The sequence below is a fragment of the Peromyscus maniculatus genome, chromosome 15, assembly GCF_049852395.1.
Source record: "Peromyscus maniculatus bairdii isolate BWxNUB_F1_BW_parent chromosome 15, HU_Pman_BW_mat_3.1, whole genome shotgun sequence".
NCBI lineage: Eukaryota > Metazoa > Chordata > Mammalia > Rodentia > Cricetidae > Peromyscus > Peromyscus maniculatus.
Genome location: NC_134866.1, coordinates 4,985,868 through 5,000,605, shown reverse-complemented (window position 1 = coordinate 5,000,605; position 14,738 = coordinate 4,985,868). Strand labels below are relative to the sequence as shown.

Below are 14,738 nucleotides of genomic sequence, written 5' to 3'. Positions count from 1 at the left end.
TAAGTACAACATTTCCCCCTTTCCTCCCTCCAAAACCTCCCATATATCCCTCTTGCTCTCCTTCAAATTCATGGCCTCTTTTTTCTAGTTGTTATTGTATGCATATTTGTATACACACACACACACACACACACACACACACACACACTCCTAAAAATAACCTTTTAAGGTCATATAACGTTACTTGTATGTATGTTTTCAGGGCAGCTTTGCTCAGTTGCCTATAGTTCTTTGTATTTGTTCTTTGACCTAGCACTGACAAAGGCCTGGCGCTGTCCATGGTGTTTAAATCCTTCTCATAGACCGGAGAAAGCCCTGCTTTTCTGAATGATCCTGGGCAACCAACTGCATGAAGTGATTTATAGCTTTTAATTTGGATTCTACAAGAGGAGGAGGAGGAGGAGGAGGAGGAGGAGGAGGAGGAGGAGGAGGAGGAGGAGGAGGTCCAGCAGCTACTGTCCTAGAAGAAATATGAATCTGTGCTGGCACAAATGTAGGCCGATCTTAACTCACCTTTTTGGATGCCCAAGAGCCCAAGTTGGGACCAGGGCATCCTGGGAAGGTTTGGGGAGTCCTGACTCCATGCAGAAATGTTTTAGTGTCAGGAGGTGGGGGGGTCGGCTCCATTTTTTCAAGTTGTCATCATTATCGTCTTGCACACTCAAACTGAAGCCCCCCCCCTGTTGCTTTGCATAATAAAACACTTCACTGTTTTTAAAATAACCCTGCATTAGAAGCACAGGGAAGAGAGGAGAGGTGGACAACTGGGGTTGCAACTTGATGATCTCCCTGGGTCCTCCCTGCTTGAACTTAATGCAGCAGCCTGCTTCAAGCTGGCTCCCATGTGTTAGGAACCATCTGCAGAGCAGGCATGGGGGAGGGCCTCTTCCCTGGATGCTAGGAAGACAAATCCTGACAGAAAACAAAAACAAAAACAAAACAGACACGAGGCATTGGCCAGGCACTTCTGCAGCTCTCTGGTGTCCCAGAAGCCAGCTGAGCTATTGCAGCACCCACCTGGTAATTAAGTGCTCACTCAATGAGATGGACAGCACCAAGTCCACTGACACAAGTTTGGGGTGTATGGGACCCTAAATAGCACACTCAGATGTAAAATGTTGCCTCTTAAATTCTGGGTGCCCCCAGTGCAGAGCATCATCCTAGTTATAAATGTAATGTCACTCAGTCATTTTTCTGTTTCCTAGGGAACATCATCCCAGTGTACTTCAGACTGCTTGGTACCCAAGGCATTATTCAGAGGGTGAGCCTGTGAGAGTTCCTGGCTTTCCTTTCTACCTTGCACCTGTCATGCACTTGAGACACCTCTTGTGGTGTCTCAAATGCAGAGGTGAAAGCCTTAATTCTCAATGTGACTATAATTGGAGGTAGGACGTTTTAGGGCTAATCAGGTTAAATGAGGCCATGGTGTTAACTGACAGGTCATGTGACAAGTTCGTCTGTCCCTCATAACAAGAGAACTCTAAACCCCAGAGGTCCGTTTGTGAGCACAGAGAGGCCATGTAAATGCACAGCAAGAAGAAACCTTTTTGCAAGGCGGACAGAGCAGCCTGAGCCAATCTTCCCAAATCCAGCCCTCCTGGTGCCTAACTAGAAGCTTCTAGATCTCAGAGCAAATAAGCCGCCATTATTAATGCTGCCTGGGGCGTGGCACTTTGTTACAGCAGCTGAGCAACAGGGCACCAAAGTTACTGATCACTTCCTGATCACCAAATCCAACCTGCACAAAGCTGGCACTGAGAGAGATCGGTGTGGTTTTTCATGGGATGCCAAAACAGCCAAGTTCTCATGGGCAGATTAGGGCAGAGTGAAGAAAAGAGAGCATGATTCTGAATCGAGGCTGTGAAGTGGCACTGTCGGGCCTGACAGGTAAGAAGAAACCTCTGTTATTTGCAAATTAGAGAAGAAATGAAGCGCCTTTGCCGGGGAGGTCTCCGCACAGCAAATACCAGGAGCCGGGCTGATGCTATTCGGTGCTGATGACAAGCGAGGATGAACGGCTGCTCCCGAAGCGCAGTATGAATGAGTTTGTGGAAATCCGCACCCCAGATAACTTCTGAGAAGACCTAAGGTAAGTTAAATGTGAATGTAAGTCTCATTCAGATCACGGCACGAGAACGAGCCAGAGTCGTTAGAAATGCCGCCAGCATCACCACTCCTACGTCATTCAAGTCTTTGAAGACCTCGTGGATCGCGGCAAACCACCCAGTGCTGCTTGCTGCATTCTTGTTTTTGCTTCCTTGGCGTGGATGGAAATAAAAACTCAAAGACACCCACTTGCCCCTTCTGTTGTACCAGCACACGCACCAGCACCAAGAGCGAGCCGCGTCGTCTTCCAATTGCTGGCTGTGTGTATTCCAATTACTATTGTGAGGCACTGGGCAAGAATACCACAGTGAGTCCTCGGCCAGCAGGATCCATTGTGGGATTTAGGCCAATCCCCATTTTCCATTTCCACAACACAAGCCTCTCTCTGACCAGTCAGACAGTAGCGCTATTATTTCCAGAGATTAGCCTCACTTCAAAGCCATTGTCTCGTTCTCAGAAAGCTGAACATTACGCCTGCTCCTTGCACATCTGTCTTGCTAAATACACACTGGCCCTGTGGGAGTAAGCCTCAAAAAATGTATGTGTGGCCGCATTGCAAGATCCTTATCTGTGTAACTATTCAATGGCAGCGTTCTCCCTTGGACTCTGCACACACAGGGCATGCCTGCCCAGCTCATTCTCACACTCTCAGATCCTAGCCGCGTTCCTGGCACGGAGGGGCACATGAGCACTTTCTGAATGAACAAACTAGGGTAGGCGGAAGGAAAGAAATGCATTCAGTACTAAGCCTAGTTGAGACCAAAAATCTATTTGGCCGAAAACAGTGCCCAGTACCCAAGTTTTGCTTTCTTTCTTGGGCTCCCCAGAGGGTGACATTGTGTGACATTGTGGTAGAACCAACTGCCGGGTATTCAGCATTGTGTCCTGGCCATCTCATAGCCTTTGTGACCAAACTTATCATTCCTTTTTTCCTTGCTGATCTCTGCCTTTAAACTACACTGTTCCTCAGCTCCAGTGATGAGTCTGGACCAAAGAGTAATAAGCTTTTAGAGCATCAGTGTGACCTCTGACACTGAGGGCCAGCACACTTGACATTCACTGCAATGCACCGAAGCAAGTGGATCTCTGTGAGTTCGAAGCCAGCCTTAAACAACCTAGAGAATTCAAGACTAGTCAAGAGCTACACAGTGAGACACTGTCTCGAAATAAAATTTAAATTTAAAAAGTGTTTTTCTGGGCTCAGAAGGTAAAGGCATGTGCCATGCAAACCTGATAACCTGAGTTCAACCCTCAGATCCATGGTGGAAGGAGAGAAAATACTTCTTAAAGTGGTCATCTGACTTTGACACATGAGATGTTGTGTGGCATACACACCACACACACACACATACGCATATAATGATACATGTAAAGTGCTTTTCTCAGCTGAGCATGGTGGCACATGCTTGTTATTCTCGCTGCTTTGGGGGCTAAGGTAGAATAATTGTAAATTACAGATCAGTCTGGATTATATAGCAAGACCTGAGACCCAGGCTCAATAAAACAAAAAAAGCAAAGCTTTTCTTTATTCTCTTTTATTTTTCTCCCCCCTCTCTCGGTCTCTGACTGTCTCCGTCTCTCTGTCTCTCTGTCTCTCTCACCTCTACTACATTCACTTATTTATTGTGTATTGGGTGGGCACTCATTTGCCACTTCAGACATATGGAAGTCAGAGGGAAACTTGCAGGCATTGGTTCTCTCCTTCTGCCCTGTGGATCCTGAGGCTGGAACTCGGGTTGTCAGGCTTGAAGGTGAGCACATTCACCTGCTGAGCCATCTAAGTGACCCCTGAGACTGATGGCGAGCACCTTCACCTGCTGATTTTGAGTAAAGTTACTCTAGAGTCTAGATACTTATGGACTGGGTTTTCTGTGGATATAAGTTCTGAAGTCCCGTGGGTAAGTAGGAGCTTGTCTGAATCAAGTCTATGTTTTTAATGTTTTCTTTTTGTGTGTGTGGTGTTCAGCCTGCATGTGTGTCTGTGTACCATATGCATGCAGTGCCTGAGGAGGCCAGGAGAGGGCATCAGAACCCCTGGACCCAGAGTTACAGATGGTTGTGAACCACAGTATGGATGCTGGGAGCTGACCCTCTGGGGCCTCTGTAAGAGCAGCAGGTGTTCTTAACCATTTTCCAGCTCCTTAGTCAAATTTTAACCTGTGTTTATTTTCTTTGGAAATTGCCACATTGTCTTTCAAAGCCATCCTACCTTTTGACTTCCTAGGAAGTTCTTTCAGGCCTGTTTTCTAATAGCATTTGGTTTATTAAATATTGTGGATTTGGGTCATTCAGAAAGGTGTGCCATGGTACCCTGTTGTTCTGGTTTGCAGTCCCCTGATGATACAGTGTGGAGAACTTTTCATATGCGTGGTACTTAATTTTGTTTCTTTCTCCCATGGGCCTTTAGAGATATTTCCTATCCAAAACAATAAGCGTCACTTACAGGAGAAAGATGTTTCTGGACTGTGTGGGCCAGACGTTCCTCTATCTTTTCAAAGCCCATAGGGAGAGAAACTCATGCCAAATATTTCCTTTTTAGATGCTTTCAAATTCAGCACGAGTAGTTACACTCTCCCAGAGTAGCTGAATGGGAAAGGGCGGCTCCCAGACACACGGAGCTGTGGAGAACAGAGTTTTGCAGTGGGGAAGCAGCCAGCCGCACTGTGCACTACGGGAGACACTAATTAACTTGAGATCTTTTCCTCAGTCCTTCCTCCCACATGTATATTTTAGACTGCATTGGCTAGACTTTAAGAAAGGAAATAAAGCATTATCTCACTGATATAACCAGCTGGTTTTTCATCCTACCCACCTAAGAAGTATAGAAAACACTGTATTTACTAAGATGGAGGGATTCACATACATCTTAAGGTCCACACTTCTGTGAGAAGAGCAAGGCTCAGAACTCACCTCCGAGAAGCTCACCGTCTCCACGGCAAGGCAGGGTTGAAATGAGTCTACAGTAGGGATGGCCACAGATGCAAAGAGCATGTGGTAGCCAAGAGCTGCAGTGTCCAGACTGACATGGCTCGAGCTGTCCCGGTCCTTAGATGGACATAAGTGATTGGCCTCTTCTGCTTGAAAGAGAAGGAGCGGTCTTGGAAAGCTGTGTGGACAGTCTGGTGGAGTGGGGGCCAGTGCAAGACCCTGACTAGGAGCCTGCAAGACTCAGCCCAATAATGGGCTGTGTTTCTCTTTGTGCTCATTCTGGCCAAGCTATGATGTGTATCATGTAAGAAACGACGCAGAAAGCCAGGCAGTGGTGAGTGGCGCACGCCTTTAATTCCAGCACTGGGGAAGCAGAAGCAGGTGGATCTCTGAGTTCCAGGACAGCCAGGGCTACATGGAGAAACCCTGTTTAAAAAAAGAAAGAAAGAGAGAAAGAGGGGGAGGAAGGAAGGAAGGAAGGAAGGAAGGAAGGAAGGAAGGAAGGAAGGAAGGACATGGAAGTGAAGTGATTTATCATTTCTAGGTTGCTCTTTGCCCGAAGACCTCTCACCTACCCCTTCGGCTTTCCCTTCATCCCGAGCAGTACTGAAGGCTCTCCAGCTCTCCCCTCCACAGCACAAAGGTAACAACCTCTGCCACTCTTTCTCAAGCAGTTTGCTTGTAGATATTGAAGAATCTATTCCTCCCCCGAATCTATACAGTGAGATGATTTCCACCATCTATCCAGAAGGAACACAGAGGAGGAGGAGGATGGGAAGGGGGCACCTGTGGGCAGATGTCTTCTCCCGAGTGAGCTGCATAGCCCCAGCCTCCAAGAGACAGAGCTCAAACCTGGCACCCGAGAGATGTAGAATATAGCCCCAGCCTCTGCTCTGATTTCTGTTTGGAGCAGAAACAACGCCTTGCAGAGGGTCTAGCTGCATGAAAGAGTCCATTCCCGGGCTCTCGGCTCTCTGGGCACAGTCTCCTTCCACTCTCCGGTCAGCCCATCCAGATCAGCCGGTGGAAACTCCTTCCAGAATTCAGGAGGGGGCCGCTGTCTTCGTGCCTGGCTCTACAGGCAGACACCTGTCCATTTGCCAACAGACATACAGACAGACTGCTAAATGCCGAGGGATATTTATATTTCTCCCGTAGATACGTAGTCATTTTATGTAAAAACTGTGTTGGGAGGACCAGGCATTGAAGTGGGAGCAGTGTTATTTCATCTGTATTTTTATTCGACAGAGATAAGGTTCTTCTGAGTAAAAGACAGGCATTTTTGAAAAATTATCCTGCAATTCCACCACTCAGCAGTGGTACCAATAGGACTCTTCAGACCCATTTTCCTGAGAGAAAAGAGGAGAGCGACATTAGGAAGATAAAACTGGGACGAGTGGTCTGCCTTCCAGTTTTTAAACTGGTCTGGTTGATTGATGGCGTTAATCAGATTATGTCACTGCAGAGAAGGTTCTGGAAGTTCAGAAAAACTCTTTTGCTGACTTAGAAGTTCCATTCATTTCTTCTTATAAGTCAGGCTTTGAAGTTATCGAAGGCAGCTAGGGCAACAACCTGGTCCGTTCCTACCAGTGCTGGGGTTAGAACAGACCGGACTTGGTCTTAAAATGCTCTGTTCAGGTTCCTTGGGACGCTGGCTGTGCTGGCCAGTTTCACTTCAATTTGACACAAGCTAGAGTCATTGGAGAGGAGGGAGCCTTAATTGAGAAAATGCCTAAGTCAGAATGGGTTTATAGGCAAGCCTGTAGGGTATTTTCTTAATTAATGATGGGGAGCGGAGGGGCCCAGCCCATTGTGGGTGGGACCATCACTGGGTTGGTAGTCCTGGTTCCATAAGAAAGCAGGCTGAGCAAGCTATGGGAAGCAAGCCGGTAAGCAGTGCCCCTCCATGGCCTCTGCATCAGCTCCTGCCTCCAGGTTCCTGCCCTGTTTGAGTTCTTGTCCTGCCTTGACTTCGTTTGATAAACAGTGATGTGGAAATGTAAGCCAAGTGAACACTTTCCTCCCCAAGTTGCTTTGGCTCATGGCATTTCAACACAGCAATAGTAACCCTAACTAGGACACTAGCTTGTCCCAGCACACAAATATTTGTATTGAAGGTTCCTGTCCTTGGTCAATTCTTTGCAAACAAAGCTAGCTGCTATAGTTGTTATTATATTGCAGTTGTTACCAGAGTTATGAAAACTCATTGTTGGGAGAGCCAAGGCTCTAGGCAGGGTTCAGTTACGTCTGCTGCACAGAGTCCTGCCGTGTTCCAGTCTCGGACTCCAGACTCTGGTCTTGCCACAGGCTCAGCTGATTGTTGGAAGCTCTCAGCTCCCCGATCGCAGGTGTAAGGGTCTCATTCTTTTCTCAGCGCCTACTGAGGAACCCTAAGCTCCTCCCAGACCCTTCCCTAGGGAAACACAGTGACAGCCCTTTTGCTTAGGGACCATCTCCCGGCAAGGTGGCGGTGGTTGTGACTACCATAATCGCGTTCCCCATCACCTACCATGAGAGCATCACACAGACTGTGATGCCAGAGTGTAGGGTCTTGGGGGCCACTGTAGGACCAGTGAGCTGTGGTAATACATCTTTCACATATATGCAGATGAATGTCGTTCTAACTCCACAAGAAGAACAGCACTCTTATGCCATGAAATAATAGAACAAAGGTGTCTGTGGGCTCCACACCGAGAATCAGTGAGCCAGGACCACCTGGCAGCAGAGCATATTTGTTGTAAGTGGGTGACATCCAAAGTATCTGGGTATACAGAATGGAGTATGTTGTTGTGATGCAATCTACAAGGATCCAAACACCCTGCCTACAGTGCATATATTATTGTTGAACATGTGGGCACCTCGGCATTTTTAGAGCTTCCACAGTGCCCATGCCTTCATTACCTGAGGTGACTCTCAACACTGCAATAATCTGCATGTGCTGACCCTCTGAGGAGCGTGCTGGCAGTAACTGGGTGGCAGCAGGGTGGTGGAGTCTGCGACTGCTGAGGCCAGGGAGGAGCAGTGTGAAACTATGTGGCAGGTGCCTGAGCCTCGGAAACTGTTTCCACATGAGAACATGGAATTTGGGGTAATTTGATAGATACCTTTTTGATCTGCTTTCAAAGTACTAAATTTAAGGTATTTAGTTTGTTTTGGAAGCATTTCCATCTAGATGTTTTGTTTTGTTTTGTTTTGTTTGCTTGCTTTCAGAAATCTAAAGGCATTTTGGATTCTGCTTGCTTTTGGAACTATGAAGGCACTTTGGTTTCTGTTTTGTTTGTCTTTGAAATGCTCTAACTTACTATCATGTGGCCCTTGTGTCCTGACACTCCTCACAATTCATAATCCTGCCTTTCTCTGCAGCTTTTCCTGTGACCCTGCTGAGACTCCGCTTAGAAGTTTTATGAACACCTAGCAATAAAGACTGAAGACAGGAGGCACTTGTTTCCTCCCACCCAAAGGTGTGGCTGTCAGGGGGAACACCCTACAATCCAGAGTGGCCTCATAGAGAAACCCAATAAATATATCCCATTCCTATGTCAGAAGGAACGGCATTGGCTCACCTGGGAAGACACATATGAAGGGTTAGTCACCAAGTGTCATGGATCCCTCACATTTGCATAAATGTGCAGGATAACCAGGGGGAGAAGATGGTCTCAGGGTAAGAGCTGAGAAAGCCGATCCCAAAGGCAGCACATAAAACTGACCCAACACACAAATTCCCTAGCCAGACAGGCAAGTGTTCAGAAAGAATAGCAGGATAGGTATGGGCAACAAGGTTTCCAAAAAGGAGAAAGTGTTTGGAGATAAACAGCCATCTGGTACACCAGATGGCTTTATGTATTGAAAAGGACTTTTAAGTATGGTAATTAAAATTCTAAATTAGTTACAGAGTCTTTTCAAAGGATAAAGAAAACTAGAAGATTTTATCAACTAAAAGAAAAAAAAGAGAACATAATCAAAGACTCCATTCTGATGAAAAGATTGAGACTGTATCTAGGTACCTGTAACTCATTCCTAGACTAGGAAGCTCAACCGGGTGAACTTTCTCACATTATCTGAGAGTCCAGGCCGTTCACAAGGACTTCAAAAGTGCTGGGCGATACCTTCAATACCACCGATGATAGAGTACACTGAGTAGTTAAACATTCCTCTCACTTTTTAATTCTTTTTTGTTTGTTTATTCTTGAGACAGGGTTTTTCTATATAGCCCCAGCTGTCCTGGAACTAGCTCTGTAGACTAGGGTGACCTCAAACTCAGAGATGCACCTGCCTCTGCATCCTAAATGCTGGGATTAAAAGTATGTGCCACCACATCCAACACTTTATGTTTCTTAAATACTTTAGTGATTAGATGTAGCGTGAATCTTAAAAGGTCTCACTAATAAAAACAAACCCAGAGCCAGGTATTGGGGTGAACGCTGAAAGATCAGAGACAGAATAGACCACAGCTACCTCACCTCGCCAACTTCTCAGCCGATCCTGTTTCCTCAGACTGGAAGCCTCTGAGTCCTCATCCAAATGGATCTCAGCTGAACTGCTGTTCAAAAGCCTAAAAGCTTAAAAGTCCCTGGTCCTCACGCTTTATATACCTTTCTGCTTCCTGCCATCACTTCCTGGGATTAAAGGCATGTGTCACCCTGCCTGGCTGTTTCCAGTGTGGCTTTGAACTCACAGAGATCGAGATGAATCTCTGCCTCTGGAATGCTAGGATTAAATGTGTATGTGCCACCATTTTCTGGCCTCTATATCTAGTGGCTGTTCTGTTCTCTGGCCCTAGATATGTTTATTAGGGTGCACAATATATTGGGGAACACAATATCACCACAAGGTTTATAAAAATTGTTTATAATAGTTGATATTCTACTTGGTATATTTCTGTGATAAAATAATGCTAACCTTCGTTTTAATGAACTTATAATTGAAGATATTATGTCCTTTCTTCTTATTATGTTTTTTAATAACTGTTTGCTTGCCCCAAACCTCTGCACTATTTAAAACTAGTTTTCATGTTTAAAGGAATCAAGTGTTTTCACTGTCTATATATATATAAATCATATATATTTATATAATTTTTCATTATTCAGCATAATTTGGATAAAACAAAAAACCTAGTCTTTAAATTACACTTTAACTTCATTTACTCTAGTTAGAGATAATCCAAGATTTGAGTTAACTCTCATCCAAATTATACAAGAAAAATTTAATCTCTAATAACAGCATTCATGATGTTTTCTATCTTAAGTACTAATGTTTCTTAATTAAATTAATGTCTATGATATCCTATAATGCTTTCAGATAAGGTTAAAACATTAAACAATATTTTTATTTTGCTAATAAAAAAAAGAATGAAACCATGACTTACTTCTTCTAGAGTCCCGTTTTAACCATTTAGATGTCATGGAGTATATGATATCATGGATATGGAGATCATTCATGAAGTACACATAACTGTAAATGTAGCGAGAGTATACATAGAGTCAATCTAGGTTTTTAGATGTAAAATTGGTTATTTAAAATACATAGTTCCTTCATCTGTTACCCTCACTCGACTAGGTCAAACTGTGTTCTCAATTATTTGATTTTAGGTCTAATAGTTCTATTGTCTGTCATATATAAATCTTAATTTATGTCAGACACAGAGCACAAAATAAAAAGAGTCAAGATACCAGTCATGATGGCTGATAGCTTTGGCATGATTCAGTTTTTCCTTTCCTTGCTCCTTCCTTCCTTCCTTCCTTCCTTCCTTCCTTCCTTCCTTCCTTCCTTCCTTCCTTCCTTCCTTCCTTCCTTCCTTTCCTCCCTCCCTCCCTCCCTCCCTCCCTCCCTTCCTTTCTTCTTTCCTTTCTTCCCTCCCTCCCTCCCTCCCTCCCTCCCTCCCTCCCTCCATCCCTCTCTCCCTCTCTCCCTCTCTCCCTCCCTTCCTTCCTTCCTTCCTTCCTTCCTTCCTTCCTTCCTTCCTTCCTTCCTTCCTTCCTTCCTTCCCTCCCTCCTCTTTCCCTCCCTCCCTCCCTCCCTCCCTTCCTTCCTTCCTTTCTTTTTTTTTTTTTGAGAGAAGCTCCCCCAATGTAGCCTGGGTTGGCTATACCGAAGGCCACTGTGTAGACCAGGCTGGCCTCAAACTCTCAGAGAGCCACCTGTCTCCACCTCCCGTTTCTTTCTTTATGGTCCTTACCAGCTCTTCCTCTCTCCTAAAGATCGCTGTCCTGCCAAGCACTCAACCTCACCTACGCTAGATCCTAGAATGAGCTTCATAGATGGGAAGGATGTTGTAACATTTAATGAATAATATGTGGCCTTTGCATGCTGGAAGGTGATGCTTGGCCAACAGGGGGACAAAGTTCTGAGTGAGAGTTGCCAGAAATAAACTGTATTTGCGTATTAAGAGTGATTGACCAATTAAAACTACAATAATGTGGAAAGGTTAAAATGTTGCAGGTCCAAAGGCTAATTTTATTATCTTCAGGCAGTTTTAGCCTCCTGAACAACCATTCCTTGCACACCCCTAATATCAGAACTAACATCCCGTGACTAGTAGATAAAACCCTTTTGAAATCTGTTAACTTAGCAGGCCACTGGCTTCCGTCCGCCAACCCAAAGGCTTGAGAATGTCATCGGATAACATCCTAGGCCTACAGCAAAGCTCCCCTCCCCCCCCCCCCCCCCGCCATCTTGCTGTAACCGCCTCTCTGATGTAACCACCAATGTGCTTTAAACTTGTCTTTTTATGATTTTCTCTGTCCTGCAAAACTATAAACTTTCGTGAATCTGCTTCCACACTGGGACATGGAATTTGGGGTAAACTAAATCTATGTACCTGGGTCATGGTCCCTCAAAATGGCTCCAGGAAGAAAACTGTCTCTTATTCCCTTTAGGACAAGGGCAGTTTGTCTGTCTGTTGCATTGGCAGAAGGACAGGTCTGTGCTGTCTGTGAGAGGCAGAGGCCAGTCCACAGACGGCTTACGGCCACTGAAGCTCCGTTAAATGGCATCTGAAGCTGGTGCCATCTCTTCTGTGACAAGTTCTCCAGGAAACGCCGGACACTTCAGAGCGGTTCCACACATCTCCAGGAGAACAGTAAATGTGAGTTTATCTGATGAACTCACCATCCATCCCGTCAGCATCGTATCTGAGGTCAGCCCTTCCCTGACCCTGGCTATTCCGTATTTCCTGCCGAGGATGCTGCTGCTTTAAAATTTCACTCTGTATTACAGGACGTCTTGGAGATCAGTGGGTAGCCCAGGCTATCTTAAACTTCAGACCCATCTGCCTCAGCTTCTCACATGGTGGGATTACAGGTATGAGTTACCATACCTGGTGTGGTGGTCTGAATATCATTGACCCCCATAAGCTCATAGAGGCTGGCACTATTAGGAAGTATGGCCTTGTTGGAGGAAGTGTGTCACTATGGGAGTGAGTTTTGAGGTCTCTTTTGCTCAAGCTTCCCTCAGTGTGGCTTTCAGACCGTTTCCTATTGCCTGCAAGATGTACAGCTCTTAGTTACCTCTCCAGCACCATGTCTGCCTGCACGCTACCATGTCCACCATGATGATAATGGTAAGTGAACTGTAAGTGAGCCACCCCAACTAAATGTTTTCCTTTATAAGAGTTGCCATGGTCATGGTGTCTCTTCACAGCAATAGAAACCCTGACTAAGAAGTTGGTACCCAGGACTGGGGTATTGCCGTGATAGGCCAAACCATGTTTTTGTTTAGAGAAATATGGACTTTGGGTCCTCTAGCAAGGAAGGAGGTCTAGAGATGGAACCAGAGGGGTGGAGTGACCTGCTGGATGTGAAACGTATGTGAAAACGTATGTATGTGTGCGAGCTGTCTGCATGCAGTGCCCGCAGCGGCCAGAAGAGGGCGGTGGACCTCCTGGAACGGGAGTTATAGACTGTTGTTGGGTGCAGTTCGGGAGCCGGAACTGAACCTGGATCCTCCTCCAAAAGCAACACAGTGCTGCTAACAGCCGAGCCGTCTCTCCAGCTCCTGATGCAGGCGGTTCTAACAGCTTGTCAGACAACCTCACAAGAGGAATGAAACCCAGACAACGACGGGACTGCTTGGACGTGCACAGCCTTAGCTCTTCATTTAAACTTTGGTTTCTCTTCGGGACCCCAGAGACGGACTTCGGGGTTGGGGGGTTCTCTGGATCCTTGTCCCTCTTCCCAGCGTGGCCACACTGAATGAATCCCTTTCTGCTTTCCACTTTTAATTTGGCGTTTCGTTGGCTGATTGAGGATGGATGGACAGACCCACTTGGGGCACCAGAAACTCTACACAATGGGAAAGAGCAGTAAGTGTCCAGTCTGAACAAGGTGGGAGGCGAGGACGGACTCCCAAGGTTGCCCTGACTTCCATGCGTGTGCTGTGGCGTGTACTGAGGTTGTCCTGACTCCCACACATGCGCTGTGGCGTGTGCTGAGGTTGCCCTGACTCCCACACATGTGCTGTGGCGTGTGCTGAGGTTGTCCTGACTCCCACACGTGTGCTGTGGCATGTGCTGAGGTTGCCCTGACTCCCACACATGCGCTGTGGCGTGTGCTGAGGTTGTCCTGACTCCCACACATGCGCTGTGGCGTGTGCTGAGGTTGCCCTGACTTCCACACATGCGCTGTGGCGTGTGCTGAGGTTGCCCTGACTCCCACACGTGCGCTGTAGTGTGTGCTGAGGTTGCCCTGACTTCCATGCATGCACTGTGGCGTGTGCTGTGGTGTGTGCTGTGGCGTGTACTGAGGTTGTCCTGACTCCCACACATGTGCTGTGGCGTGTGCTGAGGTTGTCCTGACTCCCACGCGTGCGCTGTGGCGTGTGCTGAGGTTGTCCTGACTCCCACACATGTGCTGTGGCGTGTGCTGAGGTTGTCCTGACTTCCACACATGCGCTGTGGCGTGTGCTGAGGTTGTCCTGACTCCCACGCGTGCGCTGTGGCGTGTGCTGAGGTTGTCCTGACTCCCACACGTGTGCTGTGGCGTGTACTGAGGTTGTCCTGACTCCCACACATGTGCTGTGGCGTGTGCTGAGGTTGTCCTGACTCCCACGCGTGCGCTGTGGTGTGTGCTGAGGTTGTCCTGACTCCCACACGTGCGCTGTGGCGTGTGCTGAGGTTGCCCTGACTCCCACACGTGCGCTGTGGCGTGTGCTGAGGTTGCCCTGACTTCCATGCATGTGCTGTGGCGTGTGCTGAGGTTGCCCTGACTCCCACACATGCGCTGTGGCGTGTGCTGAGGTTGTCCTGACTCCCACACGTGTGCTGTGGCATGTGCTTACCCACATTCCCATGCACAGCAATGCTCACACCACACAGAAACACAAGGAAAATACAAGTTTAAATTATCATTGAGATTTGGTGGTTCTTTGCACAAAATCTTTATTCGACAGCTGGTTTGAAATGGAAGTCCACTGTCTATTGTTACAGTGGCGAGTGTCCAGGGGTCCATGTCCCACAGGTGACCCGTGGCTGATGCTCCATCTCCTCAAGTCTTTCATGTAACTTGTCCTCTTGACCTTGAGTCACCTCTTCTCTAGAATCATCCTCTTTCTAAAGCACATGGGGACTTTGTGTCACAGCTCATTAAAAAAAAAAAAAAAGCAAAGCAGAGTAGAAGTGGTCTTGGGGGACCATCACCCCTCACCCAGGCTGTCCTGCAAAGTGAGGTAGAAGGTACCTAGCCATATGAACCATGACCCCCCCCCCCCAA

At 46.8% G+C, this 14,738-nt stretch overlaps 1 long non-coding RNA gene across 1 annotated transcript; it reads right to left on the bottom strand.

The window, feature by feature from the left end:
- Nucleotides 1-6,254: 6,254 nt before the first annotated feature.
- LOC143268623 (uncharacterized) lies at nucleotides 6,255-12,703 on the bottom strand. The gene is made up of 3 exons (XR_013044661.1): nucleotides 12,142-12,703; nucleotides 10,400-10,485; nucleotides 6,255-6,383 (listed from the first exon to the last, which is right to left on the bottom strand). It is a non-coding gene; the product is annotated as an uncharacterized LOC143268623 (long non-coding RNA).
- Nucleotides 12,704-14,738: the final 2,035 nt, after the last annotated feature.